The sequence below is a fragment of the Cyprinus carpio genome, chromosome A12, assembly GCF_018340385.1.
Source record: "Cyprinus carpio isolate SPL01 chromosome A12, ASM1834038v1, whole genome shotgun sequence".
Classification (NCBI taxonomy): domain Eukaryota; kingdom Metazoa; phylum Chordata; class Actinopteri; order Cypriniformes; family Cyprinidae; genus Cyprinus; species Cyprinus carpio.
In genome coordinates this window covers 13,375,729-13,384,306 of record NC_056583.1, presented here as the reverse complement: position 1 = coordinate 13,384,306, position 8,578 = coordinate 13,375,729, and positions in this window count along the sequence as shown.

Genomic DNA, 8,578 nt, shown 5'->3' with positions numbered 1-8,578 from the left:
TAATCTTATTATACCAACCAAATCGAAACTATGGTTTAGGGTTAGAGTACGTAAAAAGACTAACACTTATTTTTCTACCTACAAAACTAATTGTAACATAATGTAACTCCCTCTCTCTTTCTCAATCTCTTTTCATTTCAAATTGATGTAATTATTTGTAATAATAATCTTTACTTAGTATTTTCTGCTAAAATTCTAATAGGTAATTCTAATAGATTTTTCCACACCTTGGCTGCCATTAAAAACAAAAAAAAATCTATTCGTTTTAATTGCTGTGCACTGCTGCTGTGTGTAGTTGTGTTAAAAAGTACCGTGTTTGGAATATAGCCATGCCAGAGAGCTGTTCAGCTGTGGGCTTTATAAAACAGTCTGAATAAATGGATAACCTTGAGGAGGAGTTAGTAGAGGAAGGGTGTTTTTATTGCTATTATTGCTAAATTCTGTTTATTTGACCTGAACATAGAATTCAAATGTAGTGGCTTCAAGAAAAACATACTTTAATGTTGGATTTTTTTTTAACATGGTTCCCTTTGAGTGGCAGTTAAATTATTACTTTTATCATAACACATTTTACATGAATGCACAAAAAATGCACACACACACACACACACACACACACACACACACAAAAGGAAGAAGAATAAAAAATAATAATAAATTATATAATTATATTTTTACAAATTTGTGGCCACACATTAAAATCTTGGGGAAAGAGATTAATCTGAGTCCCATTTTTCAGGTACATTAATGTATCTATACTAAGAATTAATTTATAATATTTAGATAACATTCTTCTTGAAGGTGAAACTGTATTGATCTGAGTGACAAATGCAGAAGTTTGAAGCATATTGTAATTAATGTATATATATATATATATATATATTCCTGATGACCTCCTTTATATGTAAATAATGAATAAATTCTCCTTTAGGAATAGCATAAATGGATGTTAAATCTTTGAAGGAGATAAATTTATTATCAGAAAATAAATGATGAAGATGAGTCGTGCAGTATTGACTCCATTTGCAGCAATAAAGAGGTTTTATTTGTTAAAATAGAAATCAGGATTATACTAAATTGGAGAATGTATACATGGATCCATTGAAGATTTAGTTATATTTTTAATTTTCCACCAAGTCTTGAGAGTTGAAGAAATTAGTGGCAGTTAAATTATGACTATGAAATTTTAATTTAAAATGTAATTCCCACAATACAAATGAAGCTTTAGATGCGTTTGAACGCATACAGTGCTGCAATAATTAGAAACAATAGTGAAGCAAAGTGAATATTTACTCAATTCCTGTTTCATTACAACAGAGTCCCAAAAGCGAGAGTGAGGGAACGGGGAAATGAGACTCTGTCGCTGCATCTGTTTGAAATACGTAATTAAGCCCTCTCAGCAACATTCTTATTTTACCTTGATGATAAGGATGGCGAAGGGGCTAAAAATAACTAGGTGGGTTAGGCAATCAGAGGACTGTTCCTTTCTTATCAAGCCCAGGTGAATACACAACAGAGTGCACAGGAAACCGCAGAGCTACTGTAATAAAAGGTAAAGGTGAGCAAAAAATGAATGCAACAGATACATGTGACATACTTACACACTTGACATAATAATACCACCATTATTTATATACTATTATGGTTTTTATTAATATTTTGTATTGGCTTTTATATTTACTTTTAATTTTAATTTTAATTACATTTTTAGTAATTTTAGTATGCACTTTAGTCATTTTTGTTAAATATTACTATTTTGGTTTAATTTATTATGCATTTTAGTTTTAGTTTTTATTTATTTTATTTCCAGTTAGTAATTTTAATGCTTCAGCTCAAACTGAATGAGAAATTAGAAGAAATTTCTAACATCTAATATTTCTTATATTTCAGATTTATTTTAAATAACAAAAATGTTTTATTTTTAATGATAATAACTCTGTAAACTATGTAATATTGTTAATATTGTTAATATTGAACCCCTAATAATAAATAGCATGCTTAAAACAAGATAAATTGATGATGGAAGTTTATGTTTAAAATATATAAAAAAAAAAAAAAAATTGGGGGGGGGGGGATATCTTCCAAACATTACTTCTCAAGTAGATCAGATATGTTTACTGAAAAACAAGACAAAAAGACTGATTAATAATAAAAATGATGATTTGCTGATGATTTGCATATCACCAGCACTGCAGATTGAACTTGACATTGTATTGTCATTACACGCAACAGGTCAGCAGGGGGCAGGAGAGAACCACAAGTGAAACTAACCCAGGCCTTAATCAACCTTCTGTGCAGTTGCTCATGGCATTGCTGCTGTAACCTATTCATGTCAACCTACATTTGTGCAACTGTTCATGTTTGCTTACAATCCAAAACCCTTTTTAATATGTCTGGTTGAGCAGAGTAAGATTTCATGTTGATAATTTCACAATGTTTACACTAAGATATGTTGCAAAGTATATACAGTATGCTTTGTGTGGGGAAATGAACCATAATCCATCTATATTAGGGTGACCAAACGTGCCATTTTCCCAGGACATGTCCTGGCAAGGATTTCTATATTGCTTAAAATATCCACGGTTTGGCTTTGTTTGCACTGCGCAGATTAATTGTTGTATGACAAAGTACCGTATTTTAATGTCATACACCGATCGGTATGCTCAGTGCTGCTTCAAGTCCAACACTAATATGTCCACGTATTTCCATCGCTTTGACCGTTCTCTGTAGATCCCACCTTCTCACACACCACGATTGGTCAATTACGTACAATGTCTGCATGTTACTGGTCAAACGATCATTACATTCATTAAGTATGAAAACAGGAAACCAAAGCCAAAACCTGGATATTTTAGGCAATATAGAAATCCTGGCCAGGACGTGTCCTGGGAAAATGGCATGTTTGGTCACCCTAATCTATATCTTTGAATTGAAACAACTTTTCAGCATCTTCCCTCACACACAGTCACCTCTGGATGTTGTACTTAGCTTTGAGCCAGCTGCAAGCTGTGATCTGGATGTTCATAGCCTGATGTCTATCTGCCTGGAGCCTTGTGCTATCTGCCTACACACAGCGTAGGCTACGGCATTCTGCTTTCCTAGTGATGTGCTCCCTTGCTGATGAGATCTTCAATTTTGTTCTCGCTTCCGTGGATACAGTAGCCCCAAAAGATGTAGCATCTGATAATGGGGTTGAAAAAAGACCATATTTCTGCACACACACACACACACACACACACACACACACACACACACACACACACACACACACACACACACACACACACACACACACACACACACACACACACACACACACACACACACACACACACACACACACACACACACACACACACACAAAGCATCTGCTTGGAGCAACGGTGTAAAAGATACATGTAAATTAGTATATTACAATAATACGGGTGTTATTTAATTCATGAGCACACATATACAGCCTCTGAACTTGACCAGACTGTTCTGTTAAGCAAGAAATACCTCACAGATCTCACTCTGTTTTCAAGACCATCAGCAGAGTCATATTGTGTCTTTCTGTGGAGACATGATAAGATACGCTCTGACAGCTACCTGATTCTCTTCACACTCTTTCATTGGCAGGAGCAAAAAAGCGCCAAGGGCTCAGGTGTACGGGGGCTTTGGGATAATGAAGGATTTTATAACTTTTCCCCCCTCAAGCATGTCTGAACATAGTGGATCTTGTCCAAAAAGCAGTATGGTAATGTACTGCTGCATCTGTTGGCTTTTTCAATTTTGAGTCTTCAGTATTTTTTTAATTAAAGGTATAGTTAACCTAAAAATGTAAATAGCTGAAAATTATTTTTTCTTCTTCATGGGAACATATTTGGAGAGATTTAGCCTTAAATCACTTATCAATTAATTCTCTGCAGTGAATGGGCGCCACAGAATGAGAGTTTAAACATCTGATAAAAACATCACAGTAATCCACATGACTCCAGTCCATCGATTAATGTCTTGTGAAGTGAAAAGCTGCAAGTTTGTAATAAGTTGTTTTTAACTTTAAACTGTTGCTTCCAGATAAAATAGAAAGTTCTCTATCCATAATATTGCATTCTCCAGTGAAAAGGATATCTTGCCTGAATCAAGAGAGAAATATGCACAACAAAAACAAATATATATGTTCTAAACAAATAAATTGGTGGATTGTGATGTGAGAAGACAACAGGGGATGGCCTTTTTCTCTGGACGAAGCATTATTATGGATTATGAACTCATATTTTGGCCAGAAGTGACAGTTTGACGTTATAATGCCACAATGATGGATTTGTTTCTTACAAACATGAAGCTTTTCACTTCACAAGATTTTATCTGATGGACTGGAGTCTTACTCGGATTACTTGTGGAAATACTGTGTTTTTATCAGCTCTTTGAACTCTCATTCTGACGGCACCCATTCACTGCAGAGTGATGTAATGTTACATTTCTTCAAAACTGTCTGGATGATGAAACAAACTCGTCTACATCTTGGATGGCCCGGACGTGAGGAAAGTTTCAGCAAATTGTCCTTTTTGAGTGAACTATTCCTTTAATTTAATGTTACTTGACATTGCAAATATGTAAAATTATCTCAATGAAGTATCTATTTAAAATGGTTGCTTTTCCTCATTTCTATTAGGTAGGGATGCTGTTGTGTGTATTGGCATGCGCTGGCAGTGAAGAAGCACAGGAGAATTGGATCCGTGGAAAAAAACTTCCTTGGTTGTTTCGGCAGTTGTTGACATCAGCAGATGACATGCAGCAAAACATGTTATGTCTTGGACTGGTGAAGTCAAACAAAGCCAGTTCTTTTTTCCTTGAGACTATTATTGTATTTTGAAAGGAGGGTGCGGGAAATTCTTATGAGCGACATACTCCTTCACGCTCTGGCAGTCTTCTCTTTCTCTGTCCCTCATTTTCCTCTCTCTCCCACCCCACCCAAATCAAACCCATCAACCTCATTAACATTCCACATTCAGGAGCAAACCAAGCGTTCAGCTTCGAGAAGAGAGGACAAAGTAGCATGCTCTCCTGAGGAAAACACATTGGCATTTTTTCAAGTCAGAGTGTTGGTCCAGCTTTCTTCCATGGAACTGGGTTTCTTTTAAAATGATGCCATAAGGAAGATTTTCTCATGTTTTCCATCCACTATTTCTTCTCTTGAGTAGTTTTTTAAGATCCCTCAAACCTCTGTTCTTGTGAGGTATAGAATAAGCAGGGCACTGTAGGCCATTTTATTCTACATGTTAAATTACTCTTTGCTTACCCTCACATTGTGACTGTATATTGATTTAAAAAAGTCCATATATATCAGACTAGTCCATATATACTGCATATATATGCACCAAATGTTACAATTGTGAAATGAATGTAATTTTTTAAATTTATCATATCATATCATATCATATCATATCATATCATATCATATCATATCATATCATATCATATCATATTGTGTAGTTTTTTTTTAAATGAATGTTAATTAATGTTTTGCACCTACTGTAAACTGTCAGATGTATGCTGATGATACAGTTATATACTTGCATGCTAAAAGTAAAAAGCAAGCTGCAGAAGAAATATCAGCAGCAATGGTTAATATAACTAACTGGTTAAAAACTGTTTACATCTTAATGTTAGTAAAACTGTATGTATGTTTTTTCAAAGTCTGCAAATAGAGATCTGGACCCAGATGTTATAGTAGCAGGTAGAAGGTTGTCAGTAGTCCATGGAAATTTTAGACGTTGCTGTATGGCTTCAAAGTTATATATTAATGCAATGATTTTTTTCACACAAGAATTACTGCCTCACCAGTTGACAGGCGGGACTACTTTACAACCAATAGAAAGACAGGCTTTGAAAATATTGGATAGGAGATCTAATTTTTTATCATCACTGTAAAATCTTAACTAAACTTTGTAACTGGGAAAATATGATTAAATTTGCAGATATTTTACTTGTGTACATAATTTTGCATGGTATTGCCCCACCTCCACTTAATGATTTCATCAGAAAAATGTTAGCTCATTTACTAGAGCCACTACTAGAGGGGACTGTATAATACCACAGAGAAGAAGTGCTCTTGGCCATTCAGCATTTTCCTATAGAGCAGTACATACCTGAAATACTACCTATAGAACTAAGAAATAAGAAATTTTCCTTCTTTTTCTGAAAATAATATAATGCAAGTTTATGCAGTATATACCATACTAGTCCATATACTGTATACTGTATATATATACCAAATATTACAATTCTGAAATAATTTAATATAATATAATATAAAGTTAATTACAATAAAAAGTTGAAATATTTGTATATAAACTAAATATAATATATATATATATATATATATATATATATATATATATATATATATATATATATATATATAAATGGCAATATTTGATTTTAGTATTATATATATATATATATATGTGTATGTATGTATATTATATATAGGCCTATTTGTAAAACAAATGTATTAAATGGTCTCAAATGCTTGGACCCCAATGTATATAAATATTAGTTAGGTAGGACTATTTAGATAATATTCTTATTTAGATCTAGAATGAGCTAGTTTTTTATCTCATTGTTTGAGGTATATATGAGTGACATGACTAAAGCTTTATGGATTCAGCAGATGCTTTGAGAATCCCAGTCATGGCTGAATGTTTCTGCCATGTCCTTCATTTCATTACACAAGTCCTTCATAGTCATTACCTCTGCCTGAAGGAGGCTTGTGCTGCTCTTTAACTGCACTCTAGATAATCCTGTTTGATCAGAGAATAACTATTCGGTGTCATTTAATGAATACTAACTGGGCTGAGTTGAATTTGAATAAAAAAAATAAATAAAAAAAAAACAGTGTCATTACACTTCTGTGTTGGGATTTCATTAGTAATTGACTTAAATATAAGGCTCAAGGACTTAAAAGATTCTTAAGCACCTGCTTGTTTAGATGTTAAACAAAGTTAATTAAGGGATACCACATGACTAGGTTTTGTCCTTGATTCAAAGCAAACATCAGCATACATGACTGTCTTCGTAAATTACTGCGCGTTTAGATTATACGACATGCACATTGAGTTGTGAATCTTGACAGAGCCGACTGAAGATGTGCGTAAATTTACAGGCGGCAGCTTTAGCACCACTGAGATCAATGACCATAGGTGAAAACCTCATCAGTGCTTATTGGACAAATGGTGACCTTCTGCAATAATGCACAGCAATCAATTTTACAGCATCATTTAAACTTTAAATGGGGAAAGGGATATGCTGAAAAAGCCTTTCTCTGCAAAACACGAGGGGTTAAAAACCACCTCAAGATTGCATTCGCAGCAGCTGACCTGAATTTATACATAAATCATATCAATCTATGAAGAAGGTTAGATGGGGTCAAGGCAACCGCGAACATGAAGCATTCAATATTTCATTACTTTCAGAGTTCTTCTTAGATAGAATTTGTGATGCAAGAATTTGCTTTTGTGAAGAGTGAGTTATTATTTTAACTGCTAAATGTCTTGGAACACACCTGGCAGCTTACAGTTTTGAACGCCGTAGGATGCTGTCCACAGTCTGTCACACTGCAGGTATACATCTCATGTGTGTGTTTCTTTGTATTCGCCTGCTCGAATGAAGCTAGCTTCTTTTTTTTTTCTTTTTTTTTATTGTTTCCTTTTTGCACTGATGTCAATTTGCCCCTCTCCCTGAGGAGGATAATGTATTTTATATTTTTTTCTACTGAGATGAGTCAGCAAATCACACCATTATTTCACACTAACTTTCATGGCTGTAAATTCAAGTAGATGTTCATAAACTCTCCCTGTCGGCTATTTATGTCTGAGGTGTTTGGGGTGTAACAATGAGTTGGTGAGGTTTCTTGCTGAATTTATGGTCTGCCATGTCAGAGTCTCACATTGAATTGCCCCCTTGAAGTTTCACCCAAGACTCTGTTCTCCTCTACTTCTAATGGAGAGAGCGAGCTGGAGAGCATTGTCTGAGTTGTTAGTTGCCGTCTCCGTTGAAGTTTGCTGTGCAAAATCTGTCCTCTCGCACAGAAGTAACACAAAAAGTCTCTCTCAAAGAATTGTCTCTGGAGAGAAGAATCTAAAATTCTCTTTTAGGAAAGTACAAAGTCGTGCTTTTAACCCCCCATACTTAAAAATAGAAATGTGGGGTTTCGTGACTTTATTATGTGTGGGGAAAGCTGTGGAAACAAAACATTTGACAGCATCATTTTTCCAATTCAGTCACCCTTTTGTGTTCTCAAGGCAACCCTGGATATTTGTGTACCCATCTGAAGGAGAAAAAGTGTTCTCTGTTAGGTCTCAATCTTCCCTGACTTTGTTACACTAGGTCAAAAGACCCATAGGCAAACACATGCATATAATATATGCTGTTACTGACTGTATATAACTGCAATATGGGTCCATAAAAAGGTCATTTTATGTTACACTGGATGGTATGGAGTCATCTTGAACTTATGCTGACACCAGGGTTGTACGCTATATTAGATTTTCACTACACGATTATTGTGGCCAAAAAAAAAAAAAAAAAACACCAC